This window comes from Canis lupus, chromosome 17 (genome assembly GCF_003254725.2).
Source record: "Canis lupus dingo isolate Sandy chromosome 17, ASM325472v2, whole genome shotgun sequence".
NCBI classification, from domain to species: Eukaryota; Metazoa; Chordata; class Mammalia; order Carnivora; family Canidae; genus Canis; species Canis lupus.
The window spans coordinates 12,360,746-12,371,605 of record NC_064259.1 but is presented as its reverse complement, the minus strand read 5'-3'; the positions used below and the strand labels follow the sequence as shown (position 1 = coordinate 12,371,605).

The 10,860-nt window shown below is 41.4% G+C and overlaps 1 long non-coding RNA gene across 15 annotated transcripts in view; it reads right to left on the bottom strand.

The window, feature by feature from the left end:
* Window positions 1–245: 245 nt before the first annotated feature.
* The window catches only part of LOC112664790 (uncharacterized), a 45,498-nt gene continuing 34,883 nt past the window's right edge, over window positions 246–10,860 (bottom strand). For 12 of the 15 annotated variants that reach the window (XR_007403232.1, XR_007403229.1, XR_007403223.1 and 9 more), the window contains 3 exons: window positions 8,917–9,056; window positions 7,248–7,441; window positions 6,771–6,910 (listed from right to left, as the gene is read on the bottom strand). This is a non-coding gene — a long non-coding RNA (uncharacterized LOC112664790). Of the gene's footprint in view, window positions 560–5,188; window positions 5,371–6,770; window positions 6,911–7,247; window positions 7,471–8,916; window positions 9,057–10,860 lie in introns of those variants that run through there. The other 3 variants (XR_007403221.1, XR_007403222.1, XR_004806401.2) reach the window with 3 other exon arrangements.

The window sequence follows — 10,860 nt, the reverse complement described above, 5'->3', positions numbered from 1 at the left end:
CAGACACCAGGTGAAGCCCCGAGCTCACTGATGAGGCTACACCCAGAGAAGATGGAACCCTTTGCCCAGAGTAATTCCTAGTCTCTGGGGCAGGCTAGCATTCCAAACAGTAAGCATGCTCACGTCAGTAGACCTGGATTCAAGCCTTCCACTCTGGTTTTTCTTGCATCCTGCTTCTGGTGCCTCACTTTCTCCATCTTTAGAATAATTATCTTTTTAAAAAGATTTTATTTATTTCTGTAGTCGAGAGAGAAAGCACGAGCAAGGCAGGGGCAGAGGGAGAGGGAGAAGCAGACTCCCCACTGAGGGGAAAGCCCCACATTGACCTAGATGCCAGGCTTCTGGAACATGACCCCAGCCGAAGGCAGACACGTAACTGACTGAGCCACTCAGGCGCTCCTAGAATAGTTCAAATGACCCATCTCATGTGGGGCACGTGATGACCACACGAGAGTAACCACTGGTCCGAGTGCCTCGTGAGCTCTAAGGGGCTGTATGATGTGAGTGCTCCACAAGTGCACAAGGTAGACCAGGAGCCATTCCATCAGCCCGGAGACTTCTGGGAAAAGAAAGATCAGGGAACGCATTAGTCAGGATTCTCCAGAGAAACAGAATCAATAAAATATATACAGGCGTGGGTATTTATTATGAGAAATTGTTCCACAGGATCATGGAGCCTAAGAAGCCCCACAATCTGTCATCTGCAATTTGGAGACGCTGGGATGCTTTGGTATAATTGCAGTCCAAGTGCTGAGGCCTGAGAACCAGGGAACCAGGGCACCAGGGAACCAAGGGTATAATTCACAGTCCAAAGCAGGGGACTGATATTCCAGCTCCATCTGGCAGGTAGAAAGCAAGAGGGGTGAATTCTTCCTTCTTCTACCTTTTGTTCTGTTTTGTCCCTTGAGGGATTGGATGATTCCCACCCATACTGAGGAGGGCAATCTACTGAATCCGCCCATTGAAATGTTAATCTCATCCAAAAAACGTCTTCAAACACTGCCCCCTCCCAGAAATAATGTTTAATCTGGGCACCCCATGGTCCAGACAAGATGACACATAAAATTAACCATCACAGGGAGCCAGATTTTGGAAGATCTTGAAATGGGAGACCTGGGTGCCCATAACAATTTACCCCTGAGGGCCTTGGCCAGGGCATGTCTTCCTTCTGGAATGTTCTGCTCTCTTTTCTCCTGTCCAGAAAGAAATATGAATGCATCATCTCTTCCCAATGTACTAACTAAGGCAAGCGGAGATAAGGAACTTTCTTGCTGTCCCCCTAGAACACTCAAATATACTATTCTAACAATTGGGAGATACCAATCTTCCTAACCAAGGCCTTTAATTATCAACACTCAGTGTGAAGTGAGTTAGACTCCCCCTTAAGCCCCTGTAGACATCCCAGGGCCTACATTGTGGGGAATGAAAACTGAACCAGTTGGCCAGGGACATACCATCTCACACTGCCCTAGAAGAAGCATATCAGGTTGGTGGCACCGCTAAATGCAAAAGAGTAGGACCTGCAGAAAGGGTTATGGACATTTAAGGAATGGGAATAGGGAAGAAGACAGGAAGAGAAAGCCAGAACCCTCTACAATGTGATGTGTATGACCTTGGAGTCATTAAGGGCTTTTCACTGTAACCCAGAGGGGCCACCTCAGCAACCACGGGCAGATGATTCTGCAACAGCACTGGTCAAAGCACAGAATCGAAGCCAGCATTTCTCATCTCTTCCATGATTCTTCCATCAACTGAACCAGTGACCTCACAGAGTCAAAGTCTGGCTTGCTCATCTCCGAAGTGAATATTTTTCACTTGCATACTTGCCCACAAACCCTAGTCTATAAAGCCACATGCACAGATTGATGAACCTTGACATAAATGTATGCACACAGACTCATGTTCATTCTCTCTCTCTCTCTCTCTCTCTCACACACACACACACACACACACGGATACTTAACACTCAAATTTTTTCATCCTTATCCATGGTTTGTCTATGGTTTTATGATCGTATCTGTGACCCTAGGACCTGGTGAGTCATGATGACAATTTGACAACGTAACCATTGTCTATTTGACACTGTAATTACTCCTGTAATACCTCATTCCAGCACACAAAGGTTAAACAAGGTGGAAACCCATTGTTTTGCGTGTGACTACCGAAGACCATTGAAGACCATAGTAGTAGCCGTGAAAAATGAAGAAACTAGTGCTAAGCTAGCTCCAGTTCTTCGGACAGGACTGGGAAAGCCCGCAATTACTCAGGTTTTTTATTGCTCTACTTTTGGTGAAAAATGAGAATTTCTTGTTCTTCCACATAGATAAACTATTTCCACCTATGTTCATCTTTAAATTGACCAAGCAAACCAAGTATTAGCTACAGAAGGTGGAGGGGGCCAGTCTTCTGAGAGACCAGTCTCCTCTAACTCATTCCTACTATATGAAAGAAATGATGGCTCAATTTAGCACCAGCAATTTCATGTGCCAGGCAGCATGGCAGCCATGAGGGGAGGGTAGCAAACTGCAAAAGCATGCCCTCAAACTTATGTCCATCTTATCTCTCTAAAAATAACTTCCGAATATTAAATGTTATTTAATACTTACACCTTTAGAAGGGAGGAAAATTGTCAAATTAATGATTGCCTCCATTTCAGAGAAGACACACTGGCTCAGAGGTGGCAGGTAATGGCTTCCAGGTCGGAGGTCAGAAGAAGCATAAACACATTTTTAATTATCTGTTGAAATGTGAAACCTGAGCTCTTTACACAATAGACAGCTTCTTCTATATTTTAGACCATTTAGAACAGGAGTGACAGTTAAACATGACTTTAAAAAAAAAGTGAGCAAGAGAAATTAGTGCTCTAAAATAATTCCAGTTTGGGTCATACTGATTCATGCTGGTGATAGGAAATCAGAATCCTGCCGGGCGGGCAAAGGACTTGGAGGCCTCAGACACATGAATTGGTCACGTTGAATTCTATCATCCGATTCCGGGTATATCACTGGAGCTTCATTTGCATTAAATGAAAAGGAGTCCAAAAATACACACTGTTGCTAAGGTTACATCTTGTTGGATGCAAATGAAGATGTGTTTGTGCAGACCAGTTAAAAATATCTTGGCACTAGCTTATTTTCCCATTGGCATAAAGGGATTTATCGGGAGCCTATTGCGCTGAGAGGTTAAGTTTACCCTAGTCAGCATTAGGGGTCTGGAAAGCACATTATTTCTGAGTAATATTTCTGGAACTTGCAGGAACTACTCTTCTTTTATTAATTCAAGTCATACGTCTGGTTTCAGTAGGCTTTTTTTTTTTTTAATATAAGTATCACCTAATAACAGGACCTACTACTGCAAATCTAGGCATACTTCCCCATGCTCTGAAAGAGCTAACCACATTGATATTTTTTGAATCTGGGAGAAAATTGGGAACAAACAGTCCTAGGGATTGCAGTCCAGTGAGATAGGCCGAGAAGAAAAGCATCCTTCTCATCCTGCTGAGTCTTTTATGTACATTGTTTTACTTAATTCTCACAGTAACCTTGCCAATCAAAGGCTGTTATTTCTTTTTAAATTGGGGAAACTGAGGCCCAGGGACATTCTTCCACTCTGTAGTAGGTGGAGGGGCTGAGAGTTGAATTTAGAATTAACTGAATTCATGGTCTTCTCTCTATATTGTTCTGTCTTTATAACCAAAGCTAAATTATCAAAGAGGACTTTAAAATAGGACATACATATGAGCCCAGAAAAGCAGCTGAAGCTTTGACATTTTAAAAATAAAAGGCATTATTGAAAATCGAAGTGGCTTTGACTTTTTAACCCAAATTCATAGCTTTGCCTGAATGTGTCTCGGCTTTCTGTGTGTAGGGACAAATGCTTCTGCTTCCCCTCCACCTCTGGACATAGCGCACCCCCAAATCATTGTCTCACTCGTCATCAGCTCCAAAAATGTTAGAACCAGAAAGGGCCTCAGAAACCATCTCATGGTTTCTTGAAGCATGAAGTTCTGGTAAGGAGAGATTCCTAGGGAAGGCCATTCACCCACCTGCTTGAAATCCCAAATACAGATGGTAGCTCACATTTATTGAACACTTACTCAGTACTGTGTGGCTCTCTTCTAAATACTTTACATATTTTAATTCCGTACAGCAACCTTATGAGCCAGGTCTATTACCTCCATTTTACAAATGAGAAAAGTGACACATAGAAAGTTTAAGTAACTTGTCCAAATTCATGTCTCCTCTAAGCAGTGGAAATGGAATGAAATCCCATGTAATATGACTCAAAATACTGGGTTCTTCACCATTGACCTTTACTTCCTCAAAGTACCTCCTACTTCACAAAACAGCGCATGCCAGTGTGTTCTTAGGAGGGTATTGCCTGCATGGGGTGAGCTCTTGTTTGCTTTAGAATTCTGTGAGGTCTGGAATATTGGCCAGGCATGGGAAGAAGAAGCCAAAGGAGGGAAAAAAGAGAAGGATGAAAGAGGGTGACAGCTTAGAAAATCTTGGGTTCAAAAAGAATATGGGGCTGATGGTCAACTCTTTCTAGAGCTATGCTATGGGAAAGGGGACCAACCTAATCATCGCTTTAGTATATTGATCATATGTTAGAGGTCAGATGTGTGATGTGCACTATTCCTAAGCTTCACCACAATGCCGCAAAGTAAATGCCACTTGAAATATAAAAGTTAATGAAAAGTCATTTGAGTCTCATCTTCCCTCAAAACCGCCCGCCTTCCATTCTATTCCTCCCCAAACACCATTCTTTCTGGCTGCATCAATGGCATCCATCCATCCAGTCATCCAAAGCCAAAACCTATGCATGCCCCCTGGATTTCACTCTTTCCCTTCATCCCTATATATGAATTACTAGAAAGTCCTAAGGGTTTCATTCTTGAAATATATCTTGACTCCCCTCCTCTCCGTTTACCTTACTACCATCCTGGCCCAGACAATGACGAGAGGTTATCCGGATAAGTCCTAATCCCGTCATTGCTCTTCCACTCCTTACTTTTGTTTTTCAGAGAAAGTGGAATGATCCTTCTAAATGTAAATCGAGTAACATCTTTCCCTTAAAAAAAAGTTACAGTTGCTTCCAACTGACTTTCAAATAAAATCTACACTGAGTTTAGGATTTGTCTCTTGCCTTTCTCTGTAACATAATTTTGTACCACTTTCTGAGTCACCTGTCATTCTTCAGCCACACTTCTGTTTCTTCTTGGAGCACTCCAAAAGTGATTTTTAGTAGCTGTTCGTTCAGTCAGCAAAGCCTTCCCCTCTTCTTTTCACGTAGATGGTTTTTTCTTATCTCTTATGTCTCAAATGCTGAATGTCCCCTCCTCAGATAGGTCTGTCTGTGTCACCCAACCTAAAGGAATATTTTCTAAAACATTCTCTCATATTACTCTATTTCACTTATTTCATAATACTTATCAATATCTAAAACTATATTTTTATTTGTTTACTCTTTGTTATTGCGATGGACTGAATGTTTGTGTCTCCCCCTAAAGATCATATGTTGAAGTCCTCATCCCTAAGGTGATGTAATCTGCAGATGGGGCCTTTGGGAAGTGGTTAGATCTAATTGAGGTCATGAGGGTGGGGCCCTTGTGGTGGGATTAGTGCCATTATAAGAAAAAAAGAAAGACTCCAGAGTTGTTTCTCTCTCCAAGAGCAGGCACAGAGGACAGACCAGAAGAGTACACAGTATGAAGGTGGCCGTCTATGAGCTGGGCAGCAGACTCTCAGCAGACACCAACTATTGGCATCTTGATTTTGGTCTTCTGGCCTTCAAACTTTGAGAATATTAATTTCTTTTTTTTTTAAGATTTTTGTTTAAAGATTTATTTATTTATTTGAGAGGGAGAGAGAGATAGCCAGAGAGAGAGAGCACTTGCAGGAGAGAGGGAAAAGCAGACTCTCTGCTGAGCAGGGAGCCTGATGTGGGGCTCAATCCCAGGACCCTGGGATCATGACCTGAGCTGAGGGCAGATAAATAACCAACTGAGCCACCCAGGGATCCCCAAGAACATAAATTTCTATTGTTTAAGCCACCCAGTCTGTGTATTTTGTTCTAGCAGCCATAGCAAATGAAGCAAATAATATTAAAACATAAAATGAAAAAAACATAATTGCACAAAGCAATGTAAATGTCCTGTGAAGCATTGTTTTTGTAGTAGTGGACATTTGGAAATAGATTTAATTTTTATTGAAAAGAGAATTTTTAAAAAATAAATGGATACATCTATTCTAAAAATATATAGAATACCTATTTGTGCTAAGACAAAAAAAATCAACTTGTTAAATCAAAAAAAGCAAGTTACAGAACATTAAATATAAAACAACCACATTTATATTTTTTTTTAACATGAACACATCTGTATATGTATTTGTATGCAAATGCATAGCAGAAGTTCTGGAAGGATACCACAAACAGTTAACTGTGGTCACCTCTGGGGAATAGCAGGGATTGTGTACACTTATGGGTGTGTCCTGTCCTTTTCCTTTGAACTCTGTATATTTCTATGTTGTGGCAATGTTTGCATTGGCTATGCATCCCTGTACTTATAATACAGAAAAATGATTCCTCAATTAACTCGCCATATCTTAATTAACCCATAATGATAATGTCCTGCCTGTCCTGGCCCAGCCTACTCTCCCCAGCCCCACAGTACACTGTGATGCAGCCTCTAATACCCCTCAGCTATGTGGGAAGTGCAGCTGAGGCCTTGTAAGTCTTAGTATGAGTAAAAACGCTGAGACAGCAGAAACATGATGGAAATTTCATTAGTGAACTGCATTACCAGGACCAAGACTGTTAGGTTTGGAAACATCCACACTTCTGCCTGGGAACGTGGGGTGTAAGCTTCCTGCGGTGGCTTGGACAGTTGTTTCCATTCTGGATGCCTCTAAAGCCAAAGGAAAAAAAAAAAGAAAGAAAGAAAGAAAGAAAGAAAGATAGTCATGAAAATTAAATTATGCAAATATGAAAACAAATATTTACCAAGCACCTACTATGTGCCAGAACATACACTGGAAAATATGAAGTTGCAAGACCATTTAAGCTGATACAACCATGCACGAACAGTATTATTGTTCCCATCTTACAAAAGAAGAACTGGCTGGGAGAGTTTGCTTAAGTGGAATGATTCTGAGATTCCTTAATAAAGCACTGTTTTCTCTTAGGAGATGGAAGAAAAGAAAATGTACCCTCCCCTCCCCATCTTCCTGGATATTAATTGGTACCTTCTATGGTATGCGTTTTGTCTCTGGCCTGGGTGGTGAGGGGGGGCTTTAAGGCAGGATCAGTTCTTCCTTCCAGGGGAGGCTTCCTGAGGCATCTCTCCCTCTCACCACTCTCTGGCCCCATTCTCTTGGTGCTGATGCATAGGGGCAGTCAAGACGGAAATCCAGGATCCCCACCTGCCGGAGAATATCAGCTGGAGCAGGTGTCAGAAGCAGAAGTTTGCTTCAGATCAAGAAAGGAAGATGCTGGAATGAGGTATGAGGTCTGGGACAGTGGGGAACTATGAGGGAGCAGTCAGAAGGAGAAACTTGGGGCGGGGGCAGTTGGATGGCTCAGTTGGCTGAGCTTCCCACTCTTGATTTCAGCTTGGGTTGTGATTGAGCCCTGCGTCGGGCTCTGTGCTCAGCAGAATCTGCTTGAAATTTCTTTCTGTCTCTGCCTCTGCCCCTTCCCCTACTCATGCCCTCTCTCTCTTTCTCTCTCTCTAAAAAAAAAAAAAAAAGAAAAAAAGAAAGAAAAGAAAAAGAAAAAGAAAAAAGAAGTGGGAATGTTGGTATGTTAACTATATTCCTTATTTTCTGTATTTTTGATGCATCTGGAGACTCACTGACCAGGGAGAAGATAATCCTCGCAGGGCTAGCTAATTCCCTGAGACAGCAAAGGACTTGCCGGGGGTACACCTTTCCTGTACATGGCTCACAGATCCAGAGCCCACACTGCCAACCACCTCCTCTATCTGGCTCTTACACTCCTGGAGGTAATATTCCTCTGTCCTGCTCATCCCAAAGCCAGGTCTCAGAAAACAAGCGGCAGCCCCAGTGCTCAAGAGCCTAAAAATTACTCAGACAAGTCAAGGCTACATCTGTTTAGCCTACCCTATCTTGCTTTTCCTTCAGAAGCCACAATAAAGCCTATGTTTTCCCTCTTGTTCCTTCTGCTTCCTGACAATGATGCTTCCCCTGTGTGGCCCCGGTGGCCTGCCATGCCTCGTATTTCCAGGGAACTGTAAGTAAAAACTTCTTCCTTTGTGACAATCACTTCTGTGTCTATATGTCTTATCATATCGAGTTAAAAACCAATCCAGGGTCTGATCCAACAATGGCACTCATTATATGTAAGTGATGAATCACTGAATTCTACTCTAAAAACAAATATCGCACTGTACGTTAACTAAAATTTAAATAAAAATTAAAAACATAATAAAAACACAAATAAAAATAAACAGAAAAACCCAACTTTAAGGTAGGTTTTTAAATAGCTTATTAGGAGAGAAAATCAGTATCAAGATGCTGAAGACACTGGCTAGTATCTGCCACCCAGGACTGTGAAGACTAACCTGTGATGACCTCACCTTGCCAGAAAGCCATGCCATCTATCAGTCGGAGCTCTAGGACCCTCCTTCCCCTTTATCAAAACTGTCTTTCTGAGAAGTGTCTCTATGGGTCACTCATTGGTCTCTGATCTGCTGAACTGTTGTAGGCATGTTGAAAATTCTTGTCTTCTGGGAAAGAATATGGAACCTTTTGTGTGGAAACCCAGACAACCCACACCTCAAGGGCACAACCAATATCAACTCAAGACAGCAGTTGATTTCTTGCTGTCTCTTTGCACAGGGAGCGGGGGGCAAGGTTGGGCGGGGTGAGGTTGGGGTTCTTTCTCACCACTCACCATGTGATCCTTATTATGCATCCAAAGGAGGATCTATGTACTCAGAAGCACTCTTCTCTTGTTTCTTCCAGAGCAACCAAACTGGATGCTGATCTCTGCGATATGAAGTTCCTTCTCCTCTTCTCCTTCAGTTTCCCCATCTGTACCATGAGATTAATAAACAGGTTGGTCTCTAAGTCACGTCCAGTTTGAAGAGCACTTGATGCCCAGCTAACGCCTTTTGAGACAGGCTGAGGCTTGACTGTACCAGAGACCCAAGTTAGACCAGGAAGCTCTAATTTTATTGGACATGCCTGACTTTCTTAATGGTGCGTGACTGCTGGGCATTGTGCACACACATACATACATATATACATGAAGAAGAAAAAACCAGGTTTACTTATTGATGCCAATTCCTCCACACTAAAAGCCAATACTTCAGACTCTTGATAGCTTTTCCTGGATTGTAGGCCATCTGGATGGCTCCTCAAATCCTGATCCTTACCCATTAATTATAATAAGGCATTCATCTAACCCTAAGTAATGCAGGAAGCACACAAATACTCCACTGAGAACAAAGACCTAGGCCCAGGATATTCTAACAAATACAGGTGCAAAATGCATTTCAGAAGGAGGAGCTAAGTGAAGAAAAACTCTTTATTCCTTCACTTAAAGGAACTTTCTTAGAGCATTTGATTTTAAGTATCCAGAACCAAACAAAGTCACCATTAAATTCACTTCAAAGGCCTTTTCTATGAGCTCTAATGGGACTTAGGAAGGCACTGGTGGTCATGAATTTGCTTTTATTCCTTTTAATGCTGTGCATCTAATGTGCTAAATGCACTAAGTACCTAATAAGCTATAAATTGAATTGAGAACAACTTCATTATTTTGTTTGGGGAGTGAGAGCTATCCATCCATTAGTTAATTTGCCCATTTCAAAATAAATAATAAACATATTTTATAAATGGGAGAAATATATGTTTTTTAATAACATTTGTTAATTCCTGCTCCTGACATACAGGCAAGACAATGGGTTAATAATGAGCTCCATCACACTCCTCTGCTTCTCCCACCTTAAGAAAGTAAAAGGAGAGAATTCAAATGTTCACCAATGAATAAGAGTAATAATAAATCAAAGAAAATTCCTATGAGTGTTTGTAATATATCAAGAGCCAAGAGTTAATATATGTGGCAAAAATGAGGAGATATGGCCATGTATTTGGAGGGATCTAAAGCTGTTCACTGCCTGAAGCCCAGAGCTGTAGACTGAACCTAAGAATATCCCACCAAATGGATAGAAAGCAGGATGACCTAACCAAGGAGGAGATAGAGGCAGAGTTACCACAGAGAAATTAAAACTCTGAGGCTATAAAGGCACCATCATGTGGTCCTAATGGACACTTTTTAGCAGTTGTAAAACTCCTGAATTGAGAAAGAAAAATATGGCCTAGTTTCAGTTAATCCCATAGGTCTCCATATGACTGCCCCTACGAGTCAATTTACAATGGAACTCCCACAAAAAAGAATTCTACTGAGTATGAGAAACCATATGAAGAATTGCCATGTGATATTAGCAGCTGCAATGAAGAAGGGAATTTATCAAAGAAGATGGAATTTAAACCATCCAAAGAGACAAATTAAGGAAGGGAAAATATAAACAAATAGTATGGGGTGAAAACATAATGAGTGAATATCAAAAAGATAACACGCATTCTTAAAAAGAACAAGGAGGGGACTAAAATCAGAATGGGAGGGAAACTCAATAACTTTTAATTGATTAAACAGATCCAAGAAAGAGACTCCTCTAGAATGCAGAAACAACAGAACCTAAGAGAAACGGAAGCTAGAATATGAAATTATAGGATGCATCAAACAGGTGTTCAAAAGTATTGCCCATATTTGCTATCTTGAACAAACTGTGACCAGATTCTAATTTCAAGATTCTAATCACTTCATGTATTG